The sequence below is a fragment of the Ursus maritimus genome, unplaced genomic scaffold (assembly GCF_017311325.1).
Source record: "Ursus maritimus isolate PB19 unplaced genomic scaffold, ASM1731132v1 scaffold_1, whole genome shotgun sequence".
In the NCBI taxonomy this organism is placed as follows: Eukaryota; Metazoa; Chordata; class Mammalia; order Carnivora; family Ursidae; genus Ursus; species Ursus maritimus.
The window spans coordinates 6,300,118-6,315,324 of NW_024423343.1; the positions used below are offsets into that span (position 1 = coordinate 6,300,118).

Consider the following 15,207-nt stretch of genomic DNA (forward strand, 5'->3'; position numbering starts at 1 on the left):
CCTTTATACAGCGTGTTTTTTATACCAACAGAGTAGATTACTAAAGTTGGGATTGCTGCATCCAAAGGCTTACATATTTAAAATTTGACACGTCAGTCCTGTGTGGTCATAGGCTAATTTTACCAAAACTTTAAGGAACAAATTTTGTATGAATTCTGACAGACAATAAAGAAAAAGAGAGATTACTTCCAAACTCATTCGTCATAACCTGGTTAATACTCAATGACGCCACCGAAGGGGAATAGTTGGGCTTATGTAATTCATGCCTATAGACATAAAATATTGGAAAATGAACCCAGGAACATATATAAGGATGACTCCAGCACAATACATTTGCATGTTATACCAGTTCTTGCGAAAATGGTTGACACCAGAAAAGGCGTATATAGAATCACTATGTGTTAATCCGTCAAAAGAGAAAACAATCTGATAATCTCCGGAAATTCAGAATACAATATCACAATAAACAAAAAATACCCGATCATGATGTCATTTTAAAAGTCGGATTTCTGAACAGCTTACGATTTCTTTGATGTAACAAAGCCTATCTATGAAAGTACAGAACAAATGTCTTCCTAGATGGGGAGATGTTAAAAGCATTTCTTTTAAATTGAAAAAGAACCCAGAATACCTCTACCACCATTTTTATTTAACATTGTTAGTCGAGGGGAGAGATGGTCTCTAAATCAAGTGGCAGTGTTTTGCCATTCCAGGTGACAGGGTGCCCCATTCTGAATCATGACTTGCCTTCTCGCAAGAGTGGTCCCGACTGCCTTCACGGAAGAGTAAGCACACCGTAACACACGGGTTTCTCGCAGGCAGAGGAGAGCTTCCCACCGAGCGGCTGCTAAAGGATGAGGGAGACAGGAATAAATGTGTGTTGTGACCACAGCTCCCACGAGTGCTTATTTAAAATAACGGTTATAGGCACGGAAGTCAATAGCTCGTTGAGCTCACAGCCCAGGCGGAAAATATTAAGGAGACAACTTCATTCACAGTAGCAATGGAAGCAGAATAATTGGGAATAAGATAAATAGGAAGGTGCAAGATTATGTAAGAAAACTATATATAAACTCTGCTGATGGGTATTCAGAGAAAACCTGTTAAAAAGAGATAGAGAGCAATAGACCGGTTGGCTCAGTCAGAGGAGCACCCACTCCTTGAACTTGGGGGTTGTGGGTTCGAGCCCCATGTTGGGTGTAAAGAGTACCAGAAAATATAGAAAATAATAAAAAATAAAAATAAAATAAAAATAAAATAAAATAAAATAAAATAAAATAAAATAAAATCGATACAGAGCAGAAACCTAACATTATAAACAAATGTTATTTATTCTCACCTGTGTTAGATATGACCCAATCAGTAGCCCAACAGAATTTTTGAAACTTGGCCAAATAATTTTAGGGTTTTTTTGTAGGGAAAAAGAAATATGTGTAGAATAGCCAGGACACAGCTGAGAAAGAAACATTATAAAAGGAGTATCTTTCTTTACCAGATGTTAACATGAATTATGAAGTTAGAATTCACCCATTCGCTCTACAAAACCTATTGAGTGCCTTCTCTGAGCGAGATGCAGCTGAAGATGTGGGGAACTTCGGGGCAGAAGCGGGAAGCATCACGAGAGCTTGTCCAGCTCTGCTTCCCTGCGCGGTGACCCAGACGGCGCCTGCTCCCCGCGCAGAGGCAGCTGCAGAAGGACGGAGCCAACATCAGCTTCTCTGCCACCTGGGCCGTGGCGAGCCTTCCAACAAGCAAGGTGGGGGCTGCATGGTCTTTCTGGGCTGACCTCCAAGTCCACATGGCTTTGACTGCAAACTGCGAGCGACCCACACGGGACACAGACGACAGTGGGAGGGGACTCAGGCTCCACCTGAGGCGGAGCAGAGGCTGGGTTCCTGCAGTGCCTGGCACGGGGAGATGGCATAGCTGCCGGCTTCAGAAAGGACAGTGTTCCCGTGGTGAGTGTCACTCGTTTTGCTGGGGAGCCTGGCTTCAGCTCAGGTGCAGAGCTGGAGAGAGAAAGAGCTCCTGAGGGCTCAGCAGGAAGGAGAGGCAGACAGCAGGGGAGCAGACCTAGGAGCATGTCCTACAGGGTCAGGGCTAGGATGGCGTGAAGGAGGCATCCGGGCGCCACCCTGGAGGAAGTGCTCGGTCTTTGGGCCACGTGACTACGCACTTTCCTAAATTTGGCCCGCTGTGTGTCTCCCTCATCTCCCTGGGATCATGATGCCAAAGCCATGGCAAGAGGAAACCTGCAGATGAGCGGAAGTGAGCAGAAGGTCACTTCCAGGGACAGGAGAGCTGGGAGCACCATGGCACTCTGTCCTTGGGCTCCTGGTCAGCAGTTTTGAGAAGGAAGCTCGTGGTCACTAACCCTTAGTATGGAGTCTGTCCAATTTTGGTGAAGGAGATTCTGAAAAAGCAAAGAAATATCTTCCCCAGTGGCTGGGAGGGAGAGGGTATTAGCAGGCCTGCAAACATTTCTGGATCAAATCAACATCGGTCCATGGAGGCTGGGAGTTCAAACGAACGGGAGCTGGAAAGGTCCTAGGAATGTCCAGAAGAGCAAGCGTCAGGCTCCTTCAGGCACGGCACATCCTTCTCTGCCATGCTGCTAGCGAACGCACTCCACTCATGGAGGGGTGGAGGTTTGTGGTGACACAGGCTGGGGACAACAACAGCTGGCACTAATAAAAGGAGGTGCCACCCTAGGTCCCGTCAGACAAAATCTCAGTGATGAAAGTTGGACATTCCATGTCCTAGAAAAAAAGATACTTGGTGTCAGCCTCAGGCAACCATGGCCCCAGGATCCCAGATCCGAGCATGCAAAGACCCACTAGGGCGGGCCCTGGGCACACGTGAGCTTAAGAGGCTATGACAGCAGTGGCACCTGTCACCTAGGTCCATGATCATTCCATGGCTCCTGACTTCAGGTGTTCCTGGGAGGTCCATTCACTTCAGAGAGAAGATCGATGCCGTCCAGTCTGTCTTCCTCCCGTGACTGTTGTGTCTGCCGCTAAGGTGACGTCTGGCTTAGTCCTTCACCCTATTTAATGGGAAAGCCGCACTGGGGCTTGGGGAGAGGAACAAGCTGAATGGGGAGGAAATATCACATTTGGGATCAAATAAACAAAAGAAAGTCAGAGGTGTAGGAGGGAGGGTGGGGCTCAGAAGTGAGTGAACGGAAGTGCCGGCCACTCCTCCAGCCACGGAGGAGCGGCCCAAAACACATTTGAGGCTGAGTAGGGGCAATGCCAGGGCCACCCACGTGACCTCAGGCAGATGAAGAGGATGGGAAAAAGGATCACTCTGGCTTCTTCTCCCTGGCCTTCAGGTAAAGTTGAGTTTTAGAGCTCCAGTCTTGTTTCTACTTTGTATATTTATCCTAAAATGAGAATGCAATGAGATTTCTTTTTGTTTTGTTTTGTTTTTAAGTGTCATCTGTAGCAACCTGGCTCTTTGAGCCCCAGGCCCGAGAGAGGGGTAATCCAGATCTGAGTGTCTCCAGGGGCAGAGGAGAGCCCTTGCCTGAGATCCACGTCCCTGCAGGTCCTCTCCAGGAGCCCTCCCCATACGCTGCTCCCAGGAGCCATTACTAAGGGGGGACAGCAGTGCCACTCAGCACTCCACAGAGAGGTTCCCAGCTGGGGCCAAACCAGTGGGTTCCTGGGGGAAGGAAGCAGGCAGCAGATGAGTTTGGCCTGGAGACATCTTTTTATCTTGACCTTATCTCTTCCTCTTTCCTTGTTTCTCTAGAGCTCCCTTTTAGCATGGTGACACTGATGTGGCAGCTGTGAGGTCAGAAATTCAAAGGATTGGGCAAGATGGAATCAGTTGGAACGGCCTCGGTCTGGTGCGCAGTCAACGCTCTCCCGATAATAGCAGGGCAGTGATTGGAAGGCAGCGTTCACGCCAGTGCTGGAGGTGCCCTCCCACTGTAGGAGCCAGATGCTTTCACCTTCTGCTCCACTGCAAAGGCCGCACCCCGGGAGGAAACCGAGAGCCACCATGTGCCAGGCCCGCTTTTATATTATTGATTGTTTCATTGCAATCCGCTGCCACCCCTGTAACGTATCCATCTTGCTAATGAGGAAACCAAGGCCCAAAAGGCTAAAAGCTGTCTGAGGACAAGTTAGTTTGTTGGTAGCAAAGCTTAGACTCACACACAGGTCTGACTGCAGAGCCCACGGCTGCCCGGCGTGGCCCGCTGACTTTGTCCACTCTCTTCCAGCTTGGTGTCTCTCCCTTCCTCTGACTCAGAGGAAGCTGCAGGGGTGGGTATCCAGGTCCCGCACTGCACAACTCTCGTGCTTTATCCAAGTCACATTACTGCTCTCATCACGTCCAGTGCTAATCCCTTCACGCGCCCTCAGTTCCTGCTTCCCACTCCTGCAGGACAGGCTGCACCCTCTGCTCTTTCCCCCAGCCCTGCATCAGCCTCCTTCATGCCTTCCAGCCCCGAAGACCACCTCAGTCCTTTCCTTAAAGCAAATCCAATCCCCCGGTCTTCACTTCTTTTGCTTCCTTTCTTTTTATAAAAACAACATCTCAGCAGAAATGGTGACGATTGTCTTCTTGGCTTCCATTCTTACTCTTTTGCAGTCTGGATTTGGTTTCCACTTTGGCGAACTCTCTCCCTCCTTCTCTCTCTCATTCTTCGTATCTGGGGAGCTGAATCAGAACAGCAGTGGTCCAAGTGAGTCATGGCGCTCTTCCTGCTCCTGAAATCCTTCAGTCCTTGCCCTGCTGCAGGCACCTCCTCCTTGGGGCAGGAGAGAAGGGAAAAGAGCCTTGGGATTCCTCCCCATTGATTCTCCCAGGCACACTCTTACGGTGTCTGCCTGCCCTGCTAGAATAGTTTCTCTCTGGCAATTGTTCTATTTCTTGACCTCCAGAGCAGAGCCAAACATGACCTTGTGTCCACTACTTCCCCAGCCTTCTGGAAGGAAAAGCCTTCAGGAGGAAGGTGGGAGCAGCAGCCCTTCTTCAAGAACTAAATTCCCCCAGGAGCCCATCATTGTGTCTGAGTGAGTTAGACCTCTTTAAAAGCTTGGTTGGCAGCCTCCCGAATTGGCAACCCATTTCAGGATGTGGGCTCTTTGGAAACTCTTGCTTTTAGCTTTGCGGTGCCTATACCTGGAACAGGACATGTGCCACTTCATCTCTGTGATGCTTGCATCCTAATGATCCATGTAATTATTCTGTGATCTATTGATAATGGGCCCTCGAGAGAAAAGACCGCACCGTTGTGCACATCACCTGGCACCCATCTCCTGAAGCGCCATCTTGCGTGAAAAAATGCATAATGACGAGCTGAGGTGAGTGGGTAGTTGGCATGGAGCCTAATGAATCAGGCTCCCTCGATCAGGTTATATTCGTGTTGATTATGACTCACTGCCCAAGTTTAGAGTAATGGCGATGAAAATGAGGATAAAAAAGCCAAAAAGTGGAGCCTCTGGAAAACATTAGGCAAAGGGTCTTTAAAAAAAAATTTTTTTTTTTTTTTTATCTTGAGGTGGTTGTAGGTTCACAGGCCGTTGACAAAATGCCCTCCCATGTGGCATCCTCCAAAACTGTCGTCTACTACTGCAGTTAGGGTATTGGCATTGATGCGGTCAAGATACAGGACGTTTCATCACTACAAGGAGCCCCTCGTGTTGCTTTTTCATAGCCACACCTCCTTCTTTCCTAATTCTTAGCTCCTGGTAACCTCTAATATGTTTTCCGTTTCTGTGATTTTATCATCTTAAGAATGTTATATAAATGGAATCATAATATATGATCTTTTTTCACTCAGCATAATTCTCTGGAGTTTCATCCAGGTTATCTGTGTATCGATAGTTCATTCCTTTTCATCACTGGTAGTGTTCCATGGTAGAGTGTACCTCCAAGGTGTGGGAGCACCTCCAGGGTATGGGAGCACCTCCTTCCCTGGTGTGGGAGCACCTCCTTCCCTGGTATAGACGGACCTCCCTCCTGGGTGTGAGAGCACTGCATTGGTGTAACCATCCACCCGTTGTAGGACATCTGGGTTGCTCCCAGTCTTTTGCTGTTATGACTAAAGCTGTTAGGAATGTTCGTGTGCTGGTTTGTGCGTGGATATGCATTTTCATTTCTCTGGGTTGAATGCCCATTGGCAACGGGTTTTTATGCCTCGAAAAAGCTGCTGAGGAGAGAGATGTTTCATAGTGCCTGAAAACTGGGAGAAAAGGCTCCTGAGAAAAGGAAGGCAAGAGCAGGAAGAACTGAGCAACATGGCAGCCTCTTCATGGTGCAGAACATGCAGATTGCTGAGTCGGTTTGGATTCCACAGCCTACACGCTAGTGGTCACCGCGTCCGTGCAGGTGCAAATAGCATAAAAATAGCTGGAGAAATGGAAACACAGTCGGTGACACCTCTACTTTAAAGGTAAATTTTAAAGCCCCAAGCTGAGAGCTCTGCAGTCGCTCCCTCACCGTGTTAAGGGGCCTGACAGGAGACTGTGGGTGGATGTCCGGTCCCACCACTGGGAAGAACCCTCCAGGCGTTCACAAGGGGAGTGATGGAAATCAGGGGCCTCTCACAGACGCTGAGTCACAGCAATTATGTCGTGCCTATACATCTCTCAAATTAGGGGGAACTTTCCGAATATAAATTTATTTTATTTATTGAGAAACAAAAGAAATTTTAGGAAAATTTTATTATTATATTAATTTTGCAGAAAGAGGATTACAAAAAGATAAGTATAGGACCTGCATGTGAATCAAAAGCTAGATAAAAACTTACATCAAAGGCAATCAAGAGAGATTCGTTCCCAACAGAAAACCACATCCATTCATGTGGAGGAGAATTTTGAGAAATCAGAACACAGAATGAGAAATGAAGAAGTGAAAAGGCGATAGACAAGATAACAGACATGGAAAAATTTTAACAGGAAACCAATCTAATAATATTCCCACAAAGGAAAAAAAGAATAAAGGGAGCAGAAATGGTATTTGAATATAGGAAAAAGAATTTTTAAACCAACATTTCAGAACTAATAAGAATCAAATATGAAGGGCAAGATGGCCAAACAATTAACAAATTTACTTACAAGCTGGTAACACCCAGACTTATCTGAACTACATTTTTAAAAAGTCAAAGGTCATAAAAGCATTTTATAAATATTCAGGGAGGAGAAAAACCCCAAATGGGTAATGTGTTACCTTCAAAAAATAAAAATCAGTTTAACCACAGACTTCTTTGCCAGTTCAAGCTAAGAAAATTAACTTGCTTTGGGGAAAAAAAAAAAAACCAGCAACGGTAAAATATGACCTTTAATCATTTTTTGTCTGAAGAATTTGTGATTGACCTTTGCAAGCAGAAAGCCAAAAAATATTCTTCCTACATATCCTTTCCTGCGATGCAACATCATAATGTTCTCCCTAAAATAATAACTTACAGGTGTTCTTAAGATCCCAGACACAGATTCATATATACGTATGATGAAGTTTTGTTGAAAGTAATTGGGTGGGTAATAAGGATTAAAATCCACTCAACGTATAGATAAATCACAGTAATTCTTATGAATTTGAAATCATAACAGTCAATAAAAATAATAAAAGCTAATTGTAAAAATCTAACTATGATATGATGTGGTTTATAATCTTAGATAAAATCACAGGAGATGGGATAGTATTGGAACAATAGGTCAAAGCTTAATGACCTTCATCTCCCATGAAAGAAAGGAAAACGTATTTGGTTTCTTTTTTCAGTAGGAAAATACCTAAACTTAGGTTCAAGATCTTTTTGCAAAGCTGTAAACTAAAGGCTCATAAAACTAAAATCAGATTTTAAACTTCTAGATTGCTGAAGAAGTGAAAGCAGATAGAACAGTGTTTGGAACAAAAGATGGAGAAAGAGTGAGAATGTCGAACAAGGACATATACACAAGATCAGAAAAGACCTAGCAAAAATATTATGGCAATAAAAGTGCTTTGGTTCTCTTATTGAATAGCTAGCTTTCTATAAAAAATCCATTTAAGAGAAACAGAAGGTTAAACATAAACTCTAGACCCAAACCAGCAATAACAGAATAATAATTATTATTATTATAATTTTTAAAAGACAGGTACGGCAGTGTTCATATCAGACAGAGTTTTAGGCAGAAAACAGGAAGCAGGACCTGAGGTCATTTTACGTAGAGATTGAAGAGCTAATCACGGCTCAGCCACATCGCAGACTAGACAGGTGCCCTGAACAGCTTCGTGCAGAAATTCAGCAAAATAAAACCGACTATTTTTGCTAAGAGTCACAATCGAGTAGAAGACTACGCACTGTTCTAAACAGCTGCCAGCATGTTCTGGAAAACAAAGAGCATATCTTCACCATAAAAGGACTGAGGGGAAATGATAGATATTACACGTGGTGCTCTAAACGGTTTCAAAAAAGTAAATAATAGTTTTGTGAGCACTAAGCTCTTCCACATGCCACTCAGGCAAAGGGCCGTGGAAATTCTCATTTTCTCGGGGCTAATGAACCACAAAATTTCTTTGACGGTGGCTCTCCTCCGAGGTTTACGCGTAGTACCCCTGGATTGCCTGCCTCCCAGGGACACGGAAGGGGGTGGGGGGCCCTGTCTGTTCTGGTAACAGCTCCCGAGGCGTGTGAAAAATCCCTTCTGCTGGGGTCATTATGGTCTCTTTAACCCCTTACGTGATCAGTCAGCGTTTATTAGGATGTTTGACCCTGGGCTGCAAACGTGCTTTAGCCGTCCTGTTTAACAAATCCGGGATGACTCCAGAGCCTCCAAGATGTGCTCTCATTTTCATCTCAAAGTTGTCTGATGTCATCTTTCACATGTGGAACCGCAAGGCGTCTGGGAGCGACTTTTTAAGGATGCTCTGAGGGAGAGGAGTCAAGATTAATTTTTTCCATCAAAATTTACTGGAAAAGTGTATTAATCTCCCAACTCCCTCACCTGGCATGTCACCTTCCTCATAAATGAAGTGACTGTGCATGTGTGGTCCGTTTCTGGACTTCATTCTACCCCATCGTCTGTCTGTCTATCCTCTCTGTTGTCAGTGTGCCAGCCTCCTGTTTACAGCTCTGTGGGTGAAGAGAACTGGTGGCCGGGCACCTGATTCTGTCCCTCGGGATGGCCATGGTTGTTCTCAGTGAGGTGCACGCCTGGCAGGGCCTCACGCAGTGTGTCACGAAGGGGACATTAAGGAAGAGTGGGATTTGCACACATCTGAATTTTTAAAAGTTGGCTTTGGTCACAGCGCAGGGTGTATGGCGTGGCCGAGCCAGGTGGGCAGCTCGCACCGCAGCCCGTGCATGTTGGGAGAACAGCTGTGGGGACAATGTGTGATGTGGAGTCCCAGAGGCGACCGGCCCCTCTCCAGACTCTGTGCTCCCCCTCTTGGCTCCCGCCGCCTTTCCTGGCCCCTTTCTCTTCGGTGCTCCTCCCTGCCCCTGGGCCTGTAAACGTGTGTGTCCATCTGCCCGAAAGCCTCTACCCGTTCCCCTTGGTCTTCCATCTCGGCTCACATGACTTTTCTGCAGAAAGCCCTCCTCAAGGATGATAATGAGACTGGCAACAAAAGCAGCTATATTTTTTATTGCTGGCTACCAAGTACCAGGTTCTATTCGGGGCCATTGAGGAGGCAGCAGTGGGAGAAGCAAATAAAGTTCCTGCTGATGCTGTCATATTCTGGTGGGAGAGATAAACGACAAACAAAACACTATATGACAAATTGGACACTAATAAGTCCTACGAAGAAAGCTCAGTCAAACGTCCTCCAGTTCCATAACTTGAAGCAAGGTCAGTTTTTTGAGATAAGGACACCTTTCCTGCCCATGTTACAACCTCATATTGGGGATGAAATGAAGAACTCATACCCTCTTGTTTTTTGTTTTTTTTTTTTTCAGTAGGCTCCACACCCAGTGTGGGTCTCGAGCTCACAACCCTGAGATCAAGAGTGGCCCGCTCTACCAGCTGTCCGCCAGGCACCCCTGCCCCTGTATTTGGAAGTGCTGAAGTGCCATCTGTAACTCAGAGTGCCACCTACTAAGGCTCGGAGCCCGCTAGCCTGTCCACTGTGCGCGTTCACACCCTTCTAATGGGAGGGTGCTGTGATGGCGGGTCCTCCAGAACTCTGGGGTACAGTGGCCACCTGATCGGACTCCACCCCTGATCTTGCCGCGTTCCCTGCTCACAAGCCCGCCCTTAAGTCTGATCCCTTCAGGAGCGAAGCGTTCACCCCTGTGACGAGCATCCTTAGCTCCTCCCATGTGGGCTGTGCTCGGGAAGAAGGGGCTTTATAAATTTCATTTTCTTCCAGTTTCTCGCAGGAGATGGAAAAACTTAATTGTTGAGTGTGTGGGTTTATTTTTCTGTTTTGTGCTGCTATGAGATATTTTAAGGTATTATTTGAGGGGAGGAAATAATTCCAAGAAAGAAGCTCCTGGTGTTGAAAACTCTAGGGTTTTCAGGCGATAAGATGTGGCATAAAAGGAAAACAAAAAAGACTCTTTTTAAATTGTCATTGTTTCTGAATTTCCCCAAGGAAAGGCCATCTGCCCGTGTTGTTTTGGGCACAGAATTGCTAATGTTTGCTGAGGATCAGTTGGCTGCTTCTTGGGGACACTGATTGGAAGGAAGAGCTTGTTGGAGCCTCTGAGATCTGGGAGGACAGGGACTGCCAGCTCAGGGAAGGGACAGCCCTGTCTTGCACCAGGCTCTTCCCACATGCTTCTATCCACGTGTGAGTTTCCACCACTCTCCTGATGACAAGCTGAGACCTCTCTGGACCTGGCCTTCATGGAGGGTCTGTAGTCTGTCAAACTCTGAGCCATCTTTGGGGGGTTACCAAACCTGATTCCTGAGAGCCTGGCATGGAGACAATGTTAGTGCCACACCATGTGGTTTAGCAGCCTGACCCATCTCCGTCTACTTCTGTTCTGTTCTTTTATTTTGAAGATCACTCATCATACCCCTTCTTGTTTTCAAATTTAGTCATAGAAAGTAAGAAATGGAAAAAAATGCTTCACCCTTCCAATCTGTTGCCTAGCACGTAGCTACTCTTAACAGGTGGTGGGTAGCCTTCCTGAATTTGTCCTAAATTCATTCAGATCTATTTATATTCTTAGGCAGACACATTTATATAAAACAGAATCATGATGTGTGTGTGTGTGTGATGTTTGCGTATGTACAAATAGAATTACTTTTTTTAACGTCATGGACATATTTCTAGACCAGTACGTGTCGATCTTCCTCATTTTTAATGGCTTCATAGTGTTCTTGTATTTGACTCTACAGTAATTCATTCATTCTCCTCTCTTAGAGATGCACGTGCTTTCCCAGGATCTCCCCCTCGCTGGTGTTTGCATTGTCATAGCGTGCATGAGCTCGTCTATGATCTTAATGGCAATGATTGCTTAGGTGGTCAAGATATACGACTCTGCAGAGCAACTGGAGGTGCTCACTTGCCTGAATTGCCTTGATTTTTGGGCTCCAACAACGTGCAAGCCACCATTCTCAGTACAGGGATATAATAAAGCAACGAATCAATCCATCTTTTTAAAATAAGTGCTGTGTTCCTGTTTAAGAAGTATTGTGCAGTACTTGGTTAATACTTTATATAGCAGTTAAGAAAGACAAGAAAGCCTGACAATCACCAGCTCTTCTTCTTCCATTTATTCTTTGTTAGAATAAAGAGCAGTTTTTCTGTTTTATTGATTTTTTTCCCAAAGAAACACGACTTAGATTCATTACCAATCCTTCTGCTTTCCTATTGATTCTTCTGTTTTGTTCTTACTGCCTTCCCACTTCTTGAGTTGAATGTGTAGTTTTTAATGCGTTTTAAAATTAACGAACATGTCGAATGCTATGAATTTATCTCTAGGAACAACTTTGGCTGAATTACATCTATTTCCACATGTAGTATTCTGATTTCTAAATATTTGCATTGAAACTGATTTCTCTTTGATGCAAGCAGGTTTTTTTCTCCCTCCAATTGTTTGTATTTTTATTGTTGGTAGCTTGTTGGTAATTCTTGATTTTCTTTTGCTTTGTAGTTAGACAACGTAGATCATTTTATTTGGGGGGATGTCTTGAGATTTTTCATATATAAGAGAGTATTTAAGAAAAGAATGAAAAGATCAGTGATAGAAAAAGCAAATTTTGTCATAGATTCCAGTACAGTTGAGAACTAAATATATATGACAATGTGTCAGAAAAGCACTCGTTGCTTAATACAGAGTGCTGACACAGCTGGCTCTCAGTGCAAGAGAAAGCAGAACTAGATCCCTACTTTCCTAACAGGGCAGCCTCTGTGGGCCACAGAGAATGCAGAGACAGCTAATGTAATGAGGAGCTAAGGGTAAGAGATGGTCTGGACAGAAGAAAGGAATAAGCAATAGTCTCAAACTCAGCAAGAAAAGGATGAAAATGTTTTTTGCTTGATTCAGCAATTAGAATGTGACTTGTAACCTTAGTAAATTCAGTTTTAAGGAGCAGTAGAAGCAGAAAACAAATTGCATTGGATCGTAGGGCGAATAGGAGATGAAGAAATGAGACGCTGAAAGGGGATCAATACGTTTGGATGAGAAGAAGAAGGGGAACGGCTGGGAGAGAGAACAGAGGCACAGAGGTGAGAGCAGTCTGGCCACACTTACTTACGGAAGGAAAAAGACCCTGTTCAGAGATCAGACTGAAGGCACCTAGAAAGGAAGAGATCCCTTTGGATAGGGTGGCCACACATCCCAGTTTCCTGGGACAGTCCTCAGATGCACCCATTGTCACAGATTCCAATTGAGCTGGCACCATATTTCACTTCCCGAAGGGTCCCAATTTGGACAATATATTAAGCAATCACCCCTCCTATGGAGCATCTTCCCAGAGAAGGTGTGGTCCAAAGCACAGGTGGACACAATGGCCTTAAATAGAAAGAGGGACATCTCATCTTTTGAGGCATGAAGGAGGAGAGAGCAGGGACAGGGCCGAGTCTTCAGTGTAGGATGTCCAAGACTCCACAGTCAGGCCCTGTTCCTGGAGTGGTGGCAGGGGAACAGGTGGAGGCAAGTCCCACCTCTAACATTCTTTGAAACATATCAGGAGCTTCCAGAGTGTAAGACTGGAGAAGTCTCACTCACCCCACCAAACCTCCACTGCTGTCCGCTGCAGCTTCAAGGAGGCGGCCGTGGGAAGGAATGGTGTTGTACATTGGGAACGCGTAGGCCTGCCCTACAATAAGGATCCAAGTTAACTTGCTGAGGGGCGCCTGGGTGGCGCAGGCATTAAGCGTCTGCCTTCGGCTCAGGGCGTGATCCCGGCGTTCTGGGATCGAGCCCCACATCAGGCTCTTCCACTGGGAGCCTGCTTCTTCCTCTCCCCCTCCCCCTGCTTGTGTTCCTTCTCTCGCTGGCTGTCTCTCTTTGTCAAATAAATAAATAAAATCTTTAAAAAAAAAAAAGAATTCAAGTTAACTTGCTGAAATATGAAGACGTAGTCATCATGCCAGAAAGATTAATTCCAAAGCAAGAGACATGTGGCTTGATAAGCAGGCAAAAGTAGGACTTGAAGAGAACAGTGGCAGCCAGGACTTAGAATTTACCCCCCGGACTCAGGAGGGAGGCTTGTTCTTGCTCGTCAGCAGCACCCTCGATGAGAATGTTCTGGGTCCTGAACTCCTAAAGCAAGCTTTTGTTATTGATTTTATAGATTAGCTAATGCATACGACGAAAATGTTGTAAAAATCAGTGAAGGGATGTAGCTGGTATTTTGGTTAAATGAGGGATCATGGTAATGGAAGCCACCTTGTAAGAGCCAAGAACAAATGGGAGCTAAGGAAGTGGAGACAGAGGGTGTAGACACCCCTCTCAAGAGTGTCAAGGGAAACAATGTGCTAGGATGTAGACGGAAAGGTGTGTGCAGTCAGGAGAGGAATTTATTTGAGAGTAGGGAGAACTAAGTACATTCAAATGCTAACTGGAAAGAGCCAGTGGAGGGAACGTCAATGATACAGAAGTGGAAGGAGACGTCAGTAGAGTGAAGTCCTGAGGGAGAACAGGTGGAAGGAATACTGAGCACTGCCTGATGGCTCCTTTCAAGCCAGCAGTCCCTCTGGCCATGTGGCTTCGGCTGCCCCCAGAAACATGCCTGCTCTTCAGCCAGCCCATCCCTGGGCTCATCCTCACTGCCCTGCAAAAGCTGGCTTGCATCCTGGATCCAGCTGGTCCTACAGGAGGAAACTGGACAACACTGAGTCCCCATGTGCAAGCCTTCTCTCTTTCTGGGCTGCTGCTTGGAGTTGGGCTTGGACTGAGCTGGCTGACTTGGGATGAACAGTCCAGCAACGGGAGGTGAGGTGTCCAGCCAGAGGCTGACTCACGTGAGCTTGTGAGCTTGAAACAGAGCTCTGATAACTTCACTCTTCCTCCACTCCCCTCGGGTAACCTCGCCCTCCCCTTAAGCCTTTGATGGCTCCCCATTGCCCACACAAGACCAGCCAAGCCTTCCAAGTGCATGCTAGGCCTTCCACATTATAGCTGTGATTGGATGCTTCCATGTTTTCCACAGTGCTCTTTGTCCAGGTTGCTACAATATATCCCTACATTCCTTGACTCATGTCTCAAGTAGGAGAATGTTGTCTTTCCTTCAGACTCATTGCAAATACTATGTCCTCCACGAAGCACGAGGCAACCAGATTCCTGTCACTCAGACATCATCCCTTACTCTCCTCCGACTGCCATAGCACTTCTTTTGCACCCGGGTTCCCACCCTAAGCCTGAGCCTCCTTACCTTGGCCTTCAGCCAGCCAGGGCGTGTGTTCAGGGCACAAGGGGAAAGCTTCCAGGGAACTATCTACCTGGGAGCCTGTGGAGCCTCTTAGCAAGAACTCAGCCCGTGGGAAGAGAGCCGAGGCCACCAGAGGTCAATGACGGTGGGTCTGAAGACACCAGGCATCTGGGCATCAGAATCCATGAAAACATTTCCAGCTGCATCCGGGCTGACCTTATGCGTGAGGACCAGCCCCGAGAGGTGGGAGCAGACCTCAGAGGCCTGGGTGTCGGCGTTGGCAGCTCCAGGGGGGACCTGGAGGAAACCTGCTCCCAATGCCTGTGTTCCAGACAGGTGCATTCTTTACCATGTGATGAACTCCTTGACAGCTGGGCCTGCGTCTGCTTCAGCCGTAGTCACCCCAGAGAACAGGGCACAGCGCCCAAGGAGCTGTGTGCAGAAG

At 46.3% G+C, this 15,207-nt stretch overlaps 1 long non-coding RNA gene across 3 annotated transcripts; it reads left to right on the forward strand.

Annotated features, from left to right (window-relative positions):
* The first annotated feature begins 1,586 nt into the window (after positions 1-1,586).
* LOC103662648 lies at positions 1,587-10,332 on the forward strand. Of its 3 annotated transcripts, XR_005837055.1 has the most exons (6): positions 1,589-1,958; positions 2,934-3,021; positions 3,757-4,071; positions 4,901-5,318; positions 9,244-9,785; positions 9,893-10,332. It is a non-coding gene; the product is annotated as an uncharacterized LOC103662648 (long non-coding RNA). The 3 variants fall into 3 exon arrangements; XR_005837056.1 differs by lacking the exons at positions 9,244-9,785; positions 9,893-10,332 and adding an exon at positions 3,436-3,549 and having other exon boundaries at positions 1,587-1,958; positions 2,934-3,334; positions 4,901-7,591; XR_005837054.1 differs by lacking the exons at positions 9,244-9,785; positions 9,893-10,332 and having other exon boundaries at positions 1,587-1,958; positions 4,901-7,591.
* Positions 10,333-15,207: the final 4,875 nt, after the last annotated feature.